Source organism: Piliocolobus tephrosceles, chromosome 15 (genome assembly GCF_002776525.5).
Source record: "Piliocolobus tephrosceles isolate RC106 chromosome 15, ASM277652v3, whole genome shotgun sequence".
Classification (NCBI taxonomy): Eukaryota; Metazoa; Chordata; class Mammalia; order Primates; family Cercopithecidae; genus Piliocolobus; species Piliocolobus tephrosceles.
The window spans coordinates 65,077,761-65,098,040 of record NC_045448.1 but is presented as its reverse complement, the minus strand read 5'-3'; positions in this window follow the sequence as shown (position 1 = coordinate 65,098,040).

The following is a 20,280-nucleotide window of genomic DNA, read 5'->3' as shown; positions in this document are numbered from 1 at the left end:
TGTTGGCCCAGCAGATAACACTTGGAGCAGAAGAACTGTCCAGTTGAGCCAAGTCAACCTACAGAATATCGGGGTATAATTACAGTTATTGATGTTTTAAACCACTAAGGTGGTTTGTTGTGCAGTAATTGATATTGAAAACAGGGATACCTATTTTCCCAGCTTCCTTTGCAGCTGGGTGCAGGCCTGTGACCTAGGCTGGGCTGATTGGATGTCTCTGTCCCAGACTTTGTTTTGGGAGCTAGTGGCACTTGGAAGCAAGAACTACAGAGAATTTTTCTCTGATGGTGATGTTAGCAGCTGCCAGAAGACTACCTTCTGGGACACCAGGTGCTGGTTGCTGCTTAATGTCCAGGGGCAGTGGTACTGGCAACGTCAGCTTCAGCTGTATTCTCACTAGACCAGAACTCTGGCATGATTTTTAGAGATATTTCTGGCTGTGTGGACTCTGAGTCTGGTTCTTGAGTAATCCAGGGAATTCTGTGAGCTACCTAACAACATTTTAATAAGTTTCTTTTCTGCTTAATCAGGCAATGCTGATTTCTGTTGCTGGTGACTAAGAATTCTGATGGATACAGCTGCCTCCTGTTTTTTTCCTTAAGATAAAATTCAAAGCTCAAGAGTTACTCCTCCTGGAAGCCTTCACTGACATCTTATCTCCACTCTCCATCCCCAAATTTGTTGCTCCTCTTCTAGCCTCTGCAGTGCCTTGTGTGTGTCTATAATATTGTGTTTATCATATCCATTGGAATTTCTAATTTCCTAAACGGTCTACTCCACTAAACTGATGACTTTAAAGGAAGGTACTGTATTTTAATTTCTATTTCTAGTACCTAGGGTAGTGCTCATCTAACATTTATTAGGTGAATGCGTAATTGAATAAATGAAATTGATGGTGTGAAATTTAGTATGTTCCTAACAGCAACATAAATGTACATCATTTCAAAGTTTCTTTACAATTTAGATTCTTGTCATAATAGAACATTGATAAGGTTCTACTAACAACAAAAATAGAGCAAATTTCAGAATATTACATTTGTAAAATACCACTCTAAATTCTCTGGATATTACTGATATCCATAATCTTAATGAATTTCTTCTCAACCTAGTAATGGTTCCCCTTTAATGCACTGCCAGAACATTTTTCACTGTAATTCCAATGATTACTATTACCCTTTTTGATGTAAAAATGTTGAAAGAGTGGGTTTTAAAAATCCATTTAAATGATATTCCCTAGAGTACTTTAACTATTTGGAAGGAAGAGTAGTGTAAAGAAAATCACTTTAGAGGTAAAGACATGATAGATGCACATCATCATGCTTTTAGCCCTATGATTTAGTGAAGTCATTTCATTTAGTGAAGTCATGCTCTCATTTGAGAAAAGCATGGAGTTAAAGGTGAATGAAAATATTTGTCTAATCAAAAATCCAGGTACTGAATCAGGCTCCATTCACTGCATCGGGTCTCCAGGCACAGGGTATTGGCAGCTATGACATTTAGAGTTCCACGGGTGATGGTGACATGTACCAAAAGTTCAGAACTATTAAGACAAGGGGGCATTTATTTTCTTTTGGTTATTAACTTATTATTTAACCACTTAACAAACATTAATGAGTATGTCAAGGCTTGATCCCAGGTGCTGTGGAGGCATAAAGATGAAAAAGATATTCTCTGTCCTCCATGAATTTGCAGCCTAGTATCAGATACAAGCAAAGATTTTGCATGTGCTTTGTGCACTTTTATATATGTCCTATACTTCATTAAAACAATTATTGGAAAATAATCGTCTCTACCTTATGGATTTATATGAGGTCTAGGTGAGATGACGTAAATAAGGTATTGAACACAAGACTTGGGACATAATAAATACTAGCAAATGTTAGCTTTTGCTGCTGTGGCAGTGGCAATTGCATGTACTGTATCCCTACTGGGTAAGAGGCCCATTCTCCTTTGGCTACATCAGCTGCATGGAGTTTGAGATAGATACGTCATGCCAAGAGATGATGGCACACCTCTGGATACTGTGTCCCTCTCAGAACTCCTGAGTACAGGTTCAAGTGAATGAATCAGTGTTTCAGATGTTGCAAGGCCCTTCCTCCCTGCGGTTCACAAAGCAGTTCCTAGAGTGGGATGATGCAGAGTTGAATCTTGGGTTGTACTTGGGTGCAAAAGGGAACCTGTTAAAATCCATATATTAAGGAACTGGGGTTGATGGTTCTTAAGCTTTTGTGACTGTACCATAATACTTTTATCCTTCCATCAGCATTATACACATATGATGCTCAAATGTTTATTGAATTGAGCACATATGTCTCAAAAACATCAGTAGTTCTGTGTTGCCTTCAAGTCTGTGTGTACAACCTGAACAATTTGAGTGCTGATCTTACCAACGCACCTGCTGAGAGAATTCATGTTGCCCATTTTTGTAACACTCAACCTAGAGAGGTGCTCCTGCAGCTCACTCTTGTCAGCTCCATCACAGATGAGCAATCTAGATTAGCCACACAGATTCCAAATCTTTCAGCCACATAGGGCAGCCCCTCTCTGGTGGGCTGTCTTAAGCCTCCCTGTGTTGAACTTGGTTGATGGGTCACTTGCAGACGTGCTGGCCACCTTGCCATCTGTTAGGCTCGCTTATTTTTGCCAAGGTACATCCTCCCCCAAATTCAACCTCAAAAGAGCTTCCAGAGTGACCTATCTATATTACAAATCTAATTTTGCCATTTATTACCAAAAATACTTCACTAGTTTTGCCCAGCCTGCCTATATGATAAAAACAGAACTCTTTCACTTAGTAAACAAGATCTTTCATAATTTGCTATCAGTTTCCTGTTGGGCTACTTCTTCATATGCACTCAATTACTCGAAGCTCCCTAAACATGTCTCAAGCATGCATGCGTTTCCCACTTCATTCCCTCTGCCTAGAACACCCTTCTACCTAGTTGATGGCTACAAGTCCTAGAAGACTTGCTCAGACATCACCTTCTTTTGACTTGCTGGCCTGAGAATGCCCTTTTCCTTTTTTTTCTTTTGTTTTTTTTGAGACGGAGTCTCGCTCTGTCGCCCAGGCTGGAGTGCAGTGGCATGATCTCTGCTCACTGCTAGCTCTGCCTCCCGGGTTCACACCATCTTCCTGCCTCAGTGTCCTGAGTAGCTGGGACTACACGTGCCCACCACCACGCCCGGCTAATTTTTTGTATTTTTAGTAGAGACGGGGTTTCACCGTGTTAGCCAGGATGGTCTCGATCTCCTGAGCTTGTGATCTGAGAATGCCCTTTTTCTTACTCCAGAGCACACTGGAGCATGAAACACTCATCGTATGGCACTATATCAGTTAAGGTCCTTGAGAGTAAATAAAGGTGGGATCCGGGAATTTGAGATATTGATGTTAACATCATCAAAATTAAACACGTATGTTGGTGAGGTCCTGGGAGCAATGAGTTTACAACAGTGCTGCTCAGACTTTAATGTCACTTGAGGATCTTGTTAAAATGCAGAGCCTGATTCAGTAGGTCTGGGGTGGGACCTAAGATTCTGCATTTCTAACAAGTACCTGGGTATTGGCAATGGTGCTGGTATGAGGGCACACCCTTAGGAGCAAGAGGTTACATCAAGTAAAGGGCACTCTCCTACGTGCTGAGAATTCTAAGAAGTCTAACACACAATCATTCCTGACAAGAAGCTCCTGGTCTAGCTGGGGAGCTAGGACACACACATAAAAAAGACAAACCAGGGTCAGATAGTATCATAACATCCTACTTCTCTTTTTAAGGTGTAAGGATCATTACTGCTGACTTTGCCATCTCTTTCATCTTAGTATAAGGTGTTAACATAATCTAAGGAATCAAACCATACAAATCCAGAGACATTTAAGATTACATATATGGGCCAGGTGTGGTGGCTCATGCCTGTAATTCCAGCACTTTGGAAGGCTGAGGGGTGTGGATCACTCAAAGCCAGGAGTTCAAGACCAGCCTGGCCAATACGGCGAGACCCTGTCTTTACAAAAATTAGCCAGGCATGGTGGCACACACTTGTAATCCCACTACTCAGGAGGCTCAAGCAGGAGATCACTTGAATCTGGGAGCTGGAGGTTGCAGTGAGCCGAGATTGCACCACTGCACTCCAGCCTGGGTGACAGAGTGAGACCCTGTCTTAAAAACAAAACAAAACAAAACAAAAAACAGAAAAAACTACATATATGCACAGAACAATGAAGCAGTCATTTAAATTTTTCAGAGTTCATTATGTGTTATAAGGAAGTTCTGAAAATATCTATGACAATAACCACCATAAACAATTTCAGCAACTGTGCACAAGGAGCAAATACAAGAATATTCATTATAGCTCTGTTTTTAACAGCAACGTAGTGGAAATAATCCAGCTGTTCACCTGTAGGGAGATGGGTAAGTAAAATGTGGTAACTCACACTTAACATAAATGAAATAGATCTGCATGAATAGACATGGATAAGTTTCAAAAACATTGATTGAAAAAGAAAGCAAGTTCCTATAAGATACACATAACATCAAAGTCTTCATTTAAACTTAAACGTAAAACACTATGTATGCTATTTACAGCATAAAAGCATGCATGGGAAATATCACGTACTAAACTTCAGGATAACAGAGATCTCTGACAAGGGACTTAAGGGTTGGGAGACTGGTGTTATCTCTGGGAAGAGAGATAAAGGAAAATGTTGAAGTTGATTAACGGATGAGAATCGGGCTCCATGCCTGCCATCCTGCTGAGTATGGGTGGAAGAGAGATCTGTTATGCTACCCAACTCCGTCCTCTAGGTTGGGTGTTTGCCAAAGATGGATAACCTCTATTTTCCCAGTGGGTGCTTTGTTTGGATCAGTGCTCCGGGTGACACAAGGCCCTTCCTCCCCTGTAGCTCCCAAAGGAGTTCCTGGAGTGGGCTGAGGCAAGGCTGAATTTTGGGTTGTACTAAGGTATAAAAGAGAACCGATGAAATCCATGTACTAAGGAACTTAAGGTGGCGGTTCTCAGCTCCTGGCTGGTGAGCCTTCTCCTTACTTTTTGCCAATGAGGTTCATATAAATAGCAAAAGCATGTTTTAAAATTCTGAATCTGACATATTTTTATCCCCACAAAATCTATTTGTATTTTTTTAGTTTTATATTACATAATTAAAAATAGAAATTAAATTATAAAAATGCAAAGAGCCAAGAAATATATTTTCTCAGATAATAGATTATAATATAAAACAATCCAAAAAAGGGAAAAATGTCTCCTACCCCAAATACACAATTCCACCTTCTCAGCCATTACCAATGTTACCATCTTGATAACATAAAAATTCCTGTGGTATTTTTTTTAAGGTATGAAATGGGGGTCTCTCTATGCTGTCCAGGCTAGAGTGCAGTGGTTAATCCCAGCTCACTGCAGCCTCAAACACCTGGGATCAAGGGATACTCCTACTTAGCCTCCCAAGTAGCTGGGATTATAGGTGCATGCTACTGAGCCCAGCTACGTGTGTGTGTGTGTGTGTATTTATAGACTTTTTTGCCTATATAAACATATATAAACATTTTTAACATTAAAATTAAGTAATAATATGAACATTATTTCATGACTTGCTTTTTTTTCTATTGGAAAGATGTTAGGTATCTTTTTCCATGTAAGTATTATAAATAAAAACTGATTCAAGCCTCTTTAGTGGCTGTATCGTATTTAATTGAATGGATATGCCTAATTAATATAGCTAGTCTCTTATTGAGGCATATTTATATGTCAATTTTAGATATAATAAATAGCACTGCAACATTTATACCCATGCATGTTTGAGGATGTATGCCACCACTACCTAAAATGGAAATTGCAAGATCAAAGGATGTGAACATTTTGGATGATCTACACTTCAAGTTCTTAAAACTAGGTGGAGTAAATTGCCTTATGACTCTCAGACTATAAAGTCAGTATACTATGGATTAAAGCAGAAATTAATGAAGCCATCCTCAAAAGAGTTGGAATATATCTTAATATGATTAAAGATACAAACGTATCATGCTGAGCGATATGTCACTCAGAAAAGGGTTCATCAGCAATGGAAGCATGGAAAACAGAGTAAGAGAAGCAAACACAGCATGACGTTGTCCAAGGAAGAGAAAAATGTGGCTCTCAGCCATGTGATTAAAGTGGTCTTTATTATTATTATTATTATCATTATTTTTACAGCAGAGAAGGAAGCATCAAACTTTCATAGCTTGATGACACTTCAACTGACTCTTCCCACACACTAAGCTACCTTCTGAAGATCATTCCTCTTACTCTGTTTTCCATGCTTCCATGGCTGAGCAACCCTTTTCTGAGTGATATATCACTCAGTGTGGTATGTTTGTATATTTAATCATATTAAGACCTATTCTGACTCTTTTGAGGATGGCTTCATGTATTTTTGCTTTAACCCATAGTGTACTGATTTTATAGTCTGACACTCATAAGGCAATTTATTCCACCTAGTGTAAGTACAGTTCTATGGTATGGAACAGTTAGAAGTGAACTATGTAGGGCTCCATGTATACACAGGTATATGACTCCTAAATGTAACACTGAGTGGAAAAGTTGCCAAAGGGTACACACACTATGATACTGTATATATAATGCCTGAAAACCTGCAATATCATTGATCAGCCAGGGAGATTTACATATTTTATAAAAGCATGAAGACATACCTGAAAATGATAAACATAAAATTCAGGATGATGGTTTTCATTGGCAATGGATCAAAGAGGGGAGTGTAGTCACAGAAAGGTTACACAGGAGGCTTTATAAAGTTTTATACGTTTAGATTTGATGGTAGACACATGAATGTTAATTGTATTACTCTCAGGGCTTTTTTGCTCTTTTGAATGTTTTCATAAAGAAAGAATAAACGATAAGGAAGTTTAGTCTGGCAGGAGCATAGGATGTTAGGCGGCTATTGGAAGAGGTATGGTAGAGTGCGGCAGGGTCAGCTCAGGAGGACCGTGCAGCAGCTTTGCACCTGAAGATCCCGAGAGGCACCTGAGGAGGTTTAGCGGTGGTGTGGAGACTGTCATGGAGGCGGGGTGACGAGTCAGATGGATGCTACATGACTCAAGTGGGAGATAACAGTGAGTGGGCTACACTCGGAATACAGAAGAAAGGACAGAGTGAAACTGTCAGCTCCTGTTGCCTCAGTGCTTCCTCCTTTCTTTCTCAGGCTCCTTTGCCAAGTGGCTTCTGGAGAGCTCTGTTAATAGGAGGCACTGTGAGAGGAAGGAGCAGGGAACGAGAAAGCCTGTGCATTTCTTCCTCTCCCCATTTATCAGCTTCAAGTGGCCTCTCCAACAGGGACTGTGCCTCCTTCGCATCCACCTCCCGTGAGACAGCTCCTCTGCCGGTGAGGCCAGTTCTTACCAGGCAGCCCTGGCTTCTGGGCACGGGTAATAAGTTTGTCCCCACTTGAGTGGGTGACAGCTTCCAATTGTTGCTGATGCCTGGGTCACATCATTGACCCTGCTCCACATCTCAGCTCTTCCAATACCCTGGCAACTGGTTCTCTGTGTTAAATCTCCTGTTGATCTCTGACTGGACCCCGACTGACACATATACTTTTTGGATGCTTTACACTTTGTCTTCTGTGGGAAACAGAGGCATGGTGCCTAAATAAGCAGGGCTGTGGCCTCAGAAGTACTAAGGCAGCTAGAGGCCACTAGAGGCACCTGAAGCTCTGACTGAGGTACTTTCTTCACAAACAGTGGAAACTCCTGAGAGGACATGGCTTCTTCCAGGGATATCAATGACTGCCATCAGGCCAGCCAGGCAGACTCAGTCATCAGCTGGGCCCACCATTAAAATCAGCTTTCTTGTTTGATGAGACACTAATTCTTCTTTGGAAGGACACAGCAGTGGGGAATCAGGGTGAGGACTAAAGCTTGTACAAAGCAGTTTCTTTTTATGTTTGGTCTCTATTATTTATTTTTGAGACTCTGAGTCTTATTCTGTCACTCACTGCAACTTCTGCCTCCTGGGTTCATACGATTCTCCCGCTTCAGCCTCCTGAGTAGCTGGGATTACAGATGTGCCCGGCTAATTTTTGTATTTTTAGTAGAGATGGGGCTTTACCATTTTGGCCAGGCTGGTCTTGAACCCCTGACTTCAAGTGATCTGCCCGCCTTGGCCTCTCAAAGTGCTGGGGTTATAGGCGTGAGCCACTACACCCAGCCTGGTCTCTATTATTTTTAAAAATTATTTTGTGGTTACAAATTAAAACACACTTATTATAAACCTTGTGGAAAATATAGAAAATCTATTTAAATTAGGAACACCACAAAACTCTCCAGAAGTTTATCTTCCATTATGAAAGGAATCCGTTTACATTAAATGAAATCTGCGAAACAAATCACTCAGATCTAAAATATTTTGCTTATTCCATCTTCTGTTGTAAGTCGTCTGATTTTGCTTATAAGGAAGCTGAAGTGAGAACCGAATGAACTAAACAAAAAGCTTTTGTCAGCTGACTACTGGAATGGGGGTGAAGGTCTCGAATGAGGATAAACGTGTGTGCTAATATCCATCAAGATACAGATTTCTCTGTTGTCATTAATTATGAAGTGATAAAGACACCATTGTTGTCAAATTGTTTTTCTGCAGGGCCTTATGTGTGACATGCAAACCTGTTACATCTGCGTGGATTTAAAGGCTTGTGATAAAGGCTTAGCCAGTCATGAAAGGTAATAAGACAAATGTAGCAGATGGTAATGGCTCACAAATTACCTCTTATTAGTCACATGAAGAGATATACATATTAAGTTCAAAGCATTTTTCTTCTTCTTTCCCTCCTTTCCCTGAGTTTCTCTTCTTTAAGACCATACCATGTGATCTCTGGTGTTTTAGGCAGCAAACACCAGCTCAATTATCTTCCTTTTGCAGTGGCTTGAAAATAAAGTTCTTCTGACAGTTTATAAATCTAATATTCAGTGAGAAGTTTTGTTTCTTCCACAGTGTGCTAAAAAACTATTCTGAGCTGAGAAACTGGCTTTAGAAAGTGGTGATCACACCATAATACTCCCATGATTTTCAGGGTAGCCGGCAGGACATCCCCCAAAGCAGTTCCTCTCCCCACAGCAGCTGCTCTCTCTGTCTCTCTTGTCCTTTCTTTTCCCTTCCTCATTCCTTCTTCCAAGCCTGCCTTCTCCCAGCCTCCCTGCACCTGAACTGGCTCTGGTTCTCCTCCCCCTCCACCTCCACCTCCAGACCCACTCAGTGTGTATGCTCAGTCCAACCCAGCAAGGCAAGAACCTCGGACGTTTGCCAAGTCAGAGTACCTGTTTTTCTGCAGGCATACCCTTGGTGGGGGTGGGTCTCAGGACATCTATATAGTTTTTATTTTGCTTTATTTTATAAAAAATGGAATCATTTCGCTCCAGACATAGTTTTGGGCAAATTACTTGGGAAAAAAGAACACTCATGGACATTTCCCCCTATTAATTCATGCAGTACATTCCTCTTCTTTTTTTATGGCTGCATAGTATTCCCTAATGGGGTCAACCACAATTTTTTGTTAACCAATCCCCATGTTGATTAACAGTAAGCCTTCTCTACTGTGTTTTGCTGTGACAATGATGCCAGGATTTCTCTGTGAATTTGTCTGGAGAGTAGGGTAGAAAGTGAAAGGAAAGGTGGATAGTAAGTTTGAAGCATGTCAAAGGGTGGGCACTTGTGGTTTTGGCTGTGATGATGACTTTGGCTAGTCAGAGGGTACCTGCAGAGTGTAGCTAGATTCCTTGAAGATGGGGTGGGGGTGAAGGAGAAAAGAAGTAGAGAGGGCAGCTGAGGGGATAGGACAATGCCTGGATGGATGAGGAGGCTTCGTACTTGCCACCATCCCACTCCTTATTAGGCGACCAGTGATATCTCTCAACTACCAATGTGGGGTTAGAGAGGCCCAAGGTCAACTCATCTCTTCCCAATCTAATACTTAACTGCTGGCTTTTCCATGTCTTAGTTTGGGAAGGCAGGCTGAGACCAGCCTGTGGAGGGTCTTTAGTTCCCTACCAAGGGCTCTACAGCAATAGGGAAGACAGTGGACTATGCTTGAGTTGAGACTTCAGTTCTCAGCTCAAAAGTTTGCTTTGCAGCCAGGAGTGGTGGCTTACACCTGTAATCCTAGCACTTTTAGAGGCCGAGGAGGGTGGATCACCTGAGGTCAGAAGTTTGAGACCAGCCTGCCCAGCATGGCAAAACCCCTTCTCTACTAAAAATACAAAAAATTAGCCAGGAGTGGTGGTGGGTGCCTGTAATCCCAGCTATTCAGGAGCTGGGGCAGGAGAATCGCTTGAACCTGGGAGGTGGAGGTTGCAGTGAGCTGAGATCACGCCACTGCACTACAGCCTGGGTGACAAGAACAAAACTCCGTCTCCAAAAAAAAAAAAAAAAAAAAAAAAACACCCAGAAAGTTTGCTTGCAACAACTCAAGTGTTCTTAGGAGATAAACAGCACAATTAAAAAAAAAGCCAACCTTGAGAAAGAACATCATATATCACCTGTCTGGTTGTGCTTCGATCTAATTGTGTACCTTCATGTCCTAGGGTAGCTCCATTCTATTCCCTGAACTCCGTCGATATTCTTTATGTTCTTTAACTGTCTATGACTATGTCCCCATAGCACCCGCATCCTCATAGCCCTGCTGGCTCCTTTGCCTCCTGTTTACTGTGCACATTCATAATGCACACTTGTAGCATCCAGCATGGCTTCCAAACACAAATATAACTTGTCCTCCAAACTTGACTTCCTCTAAAGCATTTAAACCTTATGGTTACTTTTTTTTTTCTTCTTCATAGAATCTTTCAGTTGTCATTTACTTGGAAATGCTTGTTTCCTACAAGGCTCATTTTGCAAACAGCAAAGCAATGCCAATAGTTGTAGCAATATGTAATCTGATATAATGGGTATGTATTAAACTACACGTTTATCTGCAGTCTAACACCAGCCCTCAAATAACAAAATGCTGCACATTTTAAAATTTTACAGAGTACATTTGAGTCTCAAATTTATGAATTCTATTTTCTTTGCAGGGATGACTAAAGAGGAAGGCTTTTATTCCCCTTCCTTCTACTGTTGTTCACTTTTCAGTCAAAGCATGGGTCTGCTTCCTAAACTTCCTTCCTTCTCTGTTCCTGGATTTCCCTTGCAGCAACCTGCCACAGGGCCTCTATTTGGCCTGGGCCTTCCCAGGAAGCATTACTTAGTCTTGGTTCTCAGGATCAGGTGAAAGCAACTCTCCTCTATGCTTAGCAGCCTGCCCAGCTGCTGCCATTTGCAGAAAGCTTGAACCCAAGGAAAAGCCCTTTAGGATCTGGATGAAGGTGCCATCAACATTGGTACCTTTGCTTCTGGCATCAGCACTTGACATCTCTTCTCCTGAAACTTTTTTCCTGCCCCCTCTAGAGAACCATCTCCTTTTTTGCCAGGGCTTTCAGCCTTCATTTCTCCAGGGAGTGATTTTTTCAGTCTCTCCACAAAAGCCCAGGAGGAAAGAAACTGGCGTTTCATACATAATTGGCCATGGTGTGGTATCCAAAGGCAGTGGGAATATGAATAAACTTTTTACATGGTTGACACAAATATGTCTTCCAACAAAAACCAGCTCCTGCTATCACTGGAATAGGTAGTGATATAGTTTGGATAGGTATTCCCTCTAAATCTCTGTTGAAATGCGATCCCCAGTGTTGGAGGTGGGGCCTGGAGGGAGGTGTTTGGGTCACAGAGGCAGATCCCTCATGAAGGGCTTGGTGACCCCCCACCTTGCTCCACCTCCTCCCCCTCCCCCACCTCCCCCAACTCCCCAGTAATGGGTAATGAGTGAGTTCTTGCTCTGTTAGTTCACGAGAGAGCTGATGGTTTATAAAAACCAGGCATCTCTCTTGTTCCCTCCCTTGCTCCCTCTTTCACCATGTAACATGCTGCTCTCGCTTTGCCTTCCCACTGAAAGTTTCCTGAGGCCTCTCCAGAAGCCGAGCAGATGCGGGTGCCATGCTTGTATAGCCAAATAAACCTCCTTTCTCTATGACTACCCAGTCTCAGGTATTCCTTTATAGCAATGCAAAACAGACTAGTAGCGGTAGAAAGCTTACTTTGTTTTGAATAATCAGTGATGGGATTACACAGAAAGTCCATGTGTCAAGCAATGACTTACAGTTATCTTCCTGGAAACGACTTAGAGTATCTTCCTGGAAATGAAGATCAATATACTTTATTCATGGTGTGCATGGATGGGGACTTGTGTATGTGTGAGTTCCTTCCTTTATAAAGGATTTAGTTTCTGAAATTGAGAGGGTTCCCAGGGGATAATTAGGATTTTTAACAGCTTGCTGGGAGTGGAAAATTTCACTTCTCTATGTATTGAGAAGTTCATGCTAATGGTTATCCATGCCATTAGTTAGTCTGCCAAAGATTTCTATCAGACTTAGACATTTAGATAGATGTTCCAACAAGCACTACAATCAGCAGAGACCTGTAAAGACTTCTGGAGCAAATTAATCTGTACCTGATGCATTATCTAAGCACATTTGCTTTTCAGATTCATAAGTTTTTGTTGTTGTTGTCAGAGTAGAATTTTATTTCTCTTCACTTTCTATTGAATTTTTCAAGGTAGCTGTTCCAAACCCTTTTGATCTGTAAACCAAAAATAAAATTTTAAGGCCCCCAACCATCTGAATGCACTCCTTCCTTTCAACTAGAGCACTACAAAGTTAACCTGAAAGACTGATACAGGCCATGATGGGAAAGGGCAGGTCAGACATGCCTCGTGATGCCCTCCTTCCTTTTGGAATTCTGGAAAAGTCAACCAGCATTTATCATCAACACAGACCTTAGGTCTGATGAGGAACATTTACAGTCTATTCTCTCTGAAGCCTACTACCTGGAGGTTTCATCTGCAGGACAAAACCTTGGTCTCCAAAAGCCCTTCTCTTAACCCAGACATTCCTTTCGACTGATAATAACTCTTTCAACCAATTGCCAACCAGAATATGTTTAAATCTACCTATGACCTGGAAGCCCAAACTTCGAGCTGTCCTGCCCTTTCAGATTGAACCAATGTAAATCTTACATGTATTGATTGATGTATTGTGTCTCCCTAAATTGTATAAAAGCAAGCTGTATCCCAACCACCTTGGGCACATGCCATCAAAGCATCCTGAGGTTGTGTCACAGGTGCATCCTTAGCCTTGGCAAAATAAACTTTCTAAACTAATTGAGACCTGTCTCAGATACTTTTGGGTTCACACATCCTTCCCAAAGAAGTTCTGACCCACTCCATCCTTCATAGATGACTTCTGCACCTAATTTACTGAAAAGATCAAGGGTTCAGCTCTCCTCTCCACTGTCTCAATTTTGCTTGGATCATCATATATCACTTTCTTTTTTCCTTCATTCTTCCTCCCTATTTCCAGAGAAGTCACATGCTATCTTTGTTCTCAAAGCTAACCTTATCTGGATTTCTTGATTTTACCAGTACTTCTTTGCCTGCACCTCCATCTACCATTATCTTTTTCTTTCTGGCATGTCCAGGTTGTCATTCTCTAGCTCCTTGAAAATACACCCTAACTTCCCAACTGCAAGAACATGAACTATGCATGACACTGCTTCCCTATCAGATTGCTAACCTGTCTTTTTCCTTCCCTTTATAAACATATTTCTGGCAAGTGAAGGCTATCATGAGCTTCTCCACTTTCTTTATATGCTTTATACTTCTCAACTTCAGGCAATCTGGAAACATCACACTTTTTAAAAATTAAAACTGGCCTCTCAAGCCAAGCACGGTGGCACACACCCATAGTCCCAGCTGCTTGGCTAAGGTAGTAGCTGCTTGAGTCCAGGAGTTTGAGGTTGTCATGAGCTATGATTACACCGGTGAATAGCCACTGCACTTCAGCCCAGGCAACGTAGCAAACCTCATCTGAAAAAAAAAGAAAAGGCTGGGCGCAGTGGCTCACGCCTGTAATCCCAGCACTTTGGGAGGCTGAGGCAGACAGATCATGAAGTCAAGAGATCGAGACCATCCTGGCCAACGTGATGAAACTCCATCTCTACTAAAAATACAAAAATTAGTGGAGCGTGGTGGTGTGCACCTGTAGTCGGGAGGCTGAGACAGGAGAATTGCTTGAACCTGGCAGGCGGAGGTTGCAGTGAATCGAGATCACGTCATTGTACTCGTGGGCGTCATGTCATTGCACGCCTGGGTGGCAGAGTGAGACTCCGTCTCAAAAACAAACAAACAAAAAAACAATAAAACAAAACAAAACACACACACACACACACACAGAGCAACTTGGCCTCTCAAAAGGTATCAGTGAATTCAATGAACTAATGAACTGTTTAAACCCAAGATCCAAAGACTTCCTCCTGCTGCTGTCTGTAACACTCAACAATTCTGACCGGGCCATGCTTGGAAAAGAGGAACAGTGAGCCAGACTAGGGAATAAGCGCAGATAAGTGAATTAAATGGATTCCAGAAGGGGAGGGAAGTTTTTGCAAGCGGTCATTGAAAAAGTTAAGTTGAGTCAAACACTGCAGGGTCTTGGGCTTTGTTCTTTTTTTGTGGAGGAGGATGGGATAGAGTTGCCTCCTAGGCTCTACTGTCAGAACCAGGGCAGTGGGTCCTGTGCATTCTGGTGGGTTTGGGTACAGCACTGCCTGAGCAGATAATGGCCACGTGGTTTTTGTTTGGGGGAAAGGATTTAGATACTCAGAGCCCACAGAGAAATTTCTCCTTACCTTATGGACTTAGGCATATTGATAATGCTCACCCTAAGTTTTTCTGAAGAACTCAAGTTATTCCAAATCCAAGACTATACCCAGGGGAAGATAACATTGGATGACTTTTCTTTCTTCAGATTCTTACCATGGTTTTCAAAACAACACACTGTTCCTCCCTCTCTGGCTTTTTTCTCTCACTGGCTCATCTGTTGTTGCATAAGCTGCAAAAGTAGAAACATCCCAACGTTCCCAAACTTCAACAGATTCCTCTTCTCTCAGTGCATCTACCCTTGATTTATCATCCATTCCCATGCTTTCTAAAAGCTTGGCAAAGCTCCCTCTTCTTTAGTGTAACCAAAAGTACACTAGGTTCTAGGAGGCACGCTTTATTTTGGATAATTTTGAAAGCTGTGCAAACCTGCATCAAACCGCCCCACACTAACTCACTAATTTGGAAGGGTGGCCACATTCATACATATTAGAAATTATATGGTCAGTTCCTACAGAAACAGTAGTGCTCATTCCATAGGTCCCCTGCTCCTGCTACAGTATTGTTGTTCAGCCTACCTCCATGACTTTTAACTTAAGGGCAAGTTTCCTAGTCCCATAGCAGAGGGCCTATTCCTATTCCTATTCCTATTCCTGTTCCTTTGAGAGGAGCAAGATGCATTAATATGTAATAATAGCTGATGAGGCCATGTTGAAAGAATGATGGCATTAGAAAATTGCCATTTGGCTACCACCACAGTAATAACTGCTTCAGGGAAGAATCATCAATAAAAGCTAAAAGAACAACGAGAAACAGAATATTTATGCCATCTCAAAGTATCTCCCAATAAGATATTTATTTAAAAAGTAAAAACAGTAATTTTCAGTGGAGAAATCTGGCAGATACCACCTCAACCAAGGATCAAAGGTAACATTAGCATTAATGGGACAAATAGGTATCATGTGCCTCTTGACATGAAGCACCGAGAAGACCACAGCATGGCTTCTGGAATATTCCTGAACAAAAATGCATACCTTGAATCAAATCACGAGAAAACATCAGACAAATCCAAACTGAGCAACATTTTACAAAACAATTAGCTCGTACTCTTATCAACATGTCAAGATCAAGAAATACAAAGAAAGAAGAATTGTTTCAAATTAAGGGAGATTAAAGATTAAAGATTAAAGAAACATGACAATTAAATGTGACATTGATTCTGAATTGGATCCAGGACCACAAAAGGGACACTAGTGGGCAACTGGCAAAATCTGAATAAAGTTTGTACATTACACTATTGTTTCAGTGTCAGTTTCTGGATTTGGCAATTGTACTATGATTATGTAAGAGAATGTTCCTGTTTTTAAAAAAACATACACGGAAATACTTAAGAGAAAAAGGGACCACATATCTGTAATGTATTTGCAAATATTTCAGAAAAAATTGTGTATTTGTAGAGAGAAAGAATAATAAAGCAAGTGTGATAAAGTATTAACTTTCAGGGAATTCGAAAAGAGTATATGAGAAAGAGTTTTCTAATAAAACACTAAGTAATATTTCCTTCCAGAGGGAATGCAGGATGGCAGCATTATCTTTGAAACAAATTTAGAAGATTGTAACAAATAACAGACGAATACTTCTACACATATATGTTCCATGGGCAATAAATAGATAAGTATATAATTATGAAAAAATATGCCTCAATGGTGCTTTTCAAAATTTCTCAAGGTTTACTGGTTTGTTTTTCTTATTAAAATATAACCACTATCACTACTATCTGTCCTGGGAAAAACAAACCCCGAGGTTTGAGTTTCCTCCTTCAGCCAACAGGGTGACATCAAGAGAAAACTCGGATTGGGGTCAACCTGTTTGAGTCAACAGAGAGTTCTGTAGTATATCTGGTTATTTTACTAATGTATACATATTCTAGGTCATAATCAAGATACTCATCAAATATTTTCTATCAAAGTTTTATATCTCAAACAGGTTCTTTGATATTTATCATGCTATATGATAGGAAATTTGAAGAAATAACCAATTGTGTAACAGAAATAGACATGCAATATAGAGGACATAAAAGATACAGCTTGACCCTGGATTTTTCTCTTAGAATAATTCCTTCCATAAATAAGACTTTATTTTTACATATAGATTCATCCTATAACTGGTCTTGGTTCATAAAGTTAATGACATAGTTGAAAAAATCCAGACCACACATTTTTGTGGTCTTTTGTCACCCTAGACCACACACACACAAAAACATTCTCCAAATGAATGCTTAAGTCAGATTATGATGCTCTTAAATAAAGAAATTGACTGAAGCTTAGAATGTAAAGCACACAACTATTTGCAGCAGCAATAGTCTTTCACAAATGACTAAAACAAACTTTTAAATATAAGGCATATAAAATGGACTATTAAGGATAGTTTTCCAAACTATATCTAGAAATACAGGAAAGTATGTGTTGTCTCATAATAAAGTTAAATAAATATTATTTCTGAGTTCTATAAACACTATAGGAGGTTATAGTTTATTTGGTTCCCATAAGTTAAAAACTCTGATTGCTTTTACGTAAATTCTTCCAAATTCTTAGCTATTCTCAGATTTTTTTTTTTTTTTTCTTTTGAGATGGAGTCTTGCTCTGTCACCCAGGATGGAGTGCAGTGGCATGGAGTGCAGCTCACTGCAACTTCTGCCTCCTGGGTTCAAGCGATTCTGCTGCCTCAGTCTCCCTAGAAGCTGGGATTACAGGCATGCACCACCAGGCCCGGCTAAGTTTTGCACTGTTAATAGAGACAGGGTCTCACCATGTTGGCCAGGCTGGTCTCGAACTTCTGGCCTCAGATGATTGGAACACTAATCTTTATTGAAGACAATGGATACTTACCACGAATTCACTAAGTACTCTTCAAAGCATTTTATATGTATAAACTCTTTTAATCTTCACATTAAGATTATGTGGTGGGTACTCTTACTATCTTCAAATTAAAGATAGGGAAACGAGTTTACAGAAGTTAAAAATATTGGTCAAAGTCCTACTGTTAGCAATGGTAGAATGGCAGTTTAGACAGTGGCTGTCTGATTCCAGAGCTCACGCACTTAACATCTGTGCCATGTATATAATTACTGTAGGTTGCTTAGATTATCAGCCACCTGTCTGGGAATCTCAGTTCTCCGAAAATTTCTCAATGATATCACATTATATATGCACATAACCGGGTGGCGCTGGCTGAGAATAGACAGAGTTTGTAAACACAGTTTTAAACAAGGGTAGGGAAGAGACTAATACATCGTACCTACATCCTTTTCTTTGTCCTTCCCTGGATACATGGGAAGCCTATACTTCCTAGCTCTCTTGCAATTAGGCAAGGCCACATGACTAGTTGTAGCCAATAAAATGTGAGCAGAAATGACGTGTGTCACTTCCCACGTAAAACACGTAAGGGTCAGTGTGGCCCCTCCATGTTCTCTCTCTCTCTTTAAGGTGACCATGAAGTCCACAAGTTGAAATGGCAGAGACACAGTATAGAAATAACCCAGACCAGGAGTCACTCACTGCAGGAAGGACAGATGCCTGGAAGAATCACCCCATCCCTGTTGGATTTTGTGTGAACAAGAAACAAATCTGTTAAATTAAGCCACTGAGCTGTTGGGATTTACTTATGACCATAGGCTAACCTGTCCTATGTAGGCTACAGCGGCTTGAATGCCTGTAGGGGCCTGACCAGCAGTTGAAACGAAATGAATGAAGAAGCTGCCCGTGAGTGTAAGAGAAAATACCCGGGTTGGAAGGGGGACTATATTACATGGGAGATGCATGTCCCATTATGGGAGAAGAGCTGCTACTTGGAGCTAGCTCATTATTTTACGAAATGATTTGGAGCCAGCATTGCAAGATCCTAACTGGAGATTTTTTTTTTTTCAAGAAATCTGGAAATCTAGATTTTGATGTGAAATTCCCAATTTTTATATGTTGGTAGCTAATATAGATTAACAAAACAAAACAAAAAGAAAAGAAAAAACAGACATCCTTGTTATTTCCCAAACATCATAGGCATTGTTTCCGCCTCTTGCTGTGCCTCCTGCCTGGAATACTCTTCCCTTCTATGCCCGCAAGCCTTACTTCTTCTGCTCAGGTGTTTTCCCAAATGTCACCTCAGGGAAGCCTTTCCTAACCACTCTTTTAAAAATTGCAACGCCTCCTTCTTTCCACCTTGTACTCTCTCTCCTTCCCTGCTTTTCAATTTTTCTCCATACTGTTTGTCATCTTCTAGAATAATAGAATTTTAAAAATTATTGGCTGACTGCCCATATCCTCCCACTATACTCAAAGTATACGAGGGCGAGGATTTTTCCCTGTTTTGTTCACTGTTTTTGCCAAGTGCCTACAGTGGGACCTGGCACATAGTAAGTGCTCAACAAGTATTTGTTAAGTAAATGAATTTTTAAAACATCCCACCCTGGGGCAGACAAAGCGCATCCGGAGTGTTGATTCAATGTGTGGCCCATTACTTCACAGCTTTAGTTTCCGACCCTTACTGAGCAGCCCTTGGAAACAAGTGCCATTTAGAATGGCAAGCAGTTTCCTACCTCCCATGAAGTTGATGTTTGATTAATTTTGTTCCGGGAAATGGATCACAGATCCATTTAAGAAAACTCTTATAAATTCTAGGGGGCCTCATGCCTGCCTACGCACTCACAGAATACTGTGACAGCCATCTACTATTGATTTTGTCTCTGCTGTACATCCTAGATTTGTTCATACCCCAATTTTTGTCTCAGTCCTGCCCTGTGAACCAGTCCTGGTCTTTACAACACGAGCCAAAATGCATTCCCCTTTGCTCATTAAGTTGGTTTGAATTGAGTTTCTGTCACTGTGATTGGAGTTCTGACCAGTAGAATGTGACTCCCGACTAGCCATTTTCTGTTTCTGAGTCTTAGTTTCCTCACATAGAAAAAGAAGGGTGTAATATTAAATAAGCATGGAAGTCTTTTCCAGGATTTTAACATTTTTGGGATTCTAATACATTTAAGTCCCCAACCCCATCCCCACCCCTTCAATGGAGGCTAAACATTTTTGACTTTAGATAAACTTGGTTCCCTGGAGCCATATGGTACTCTCTGGCCTTGGTATCACCAACACCTCTGACTTATGATGTCTACTGCTCCTACCTCCTTTGGGGGTTGATTGTTCTTGCTATATGTTCAGGCCCTGCTCTTATTGCCAGAGCTGCTTATATTTTACTCGTAGCAACTTCAAATATATCCTCCAGTACATTTTTCTTCTCTCTGAACTTAACTCCTTTTTGCCTCTCGTTTGTCTCCCCTAACTCCTGCCCTTGGTCCCTGCCTTGCTGAAGTCATATCAATCTGCAACATCAAGACATTTTTAGGTCTTTCAGTCTAGGACCCTATCATGTCTTCCATTCTCAGACTCCTCCCGTTTTTCTTGGGCATGAGTAAGAATCTTACTTTATCAGTTCAAGTCAGAAAGCAACATTACCTTATTTTCTTTAAATCATAATAGAATCTGACTTGAGTC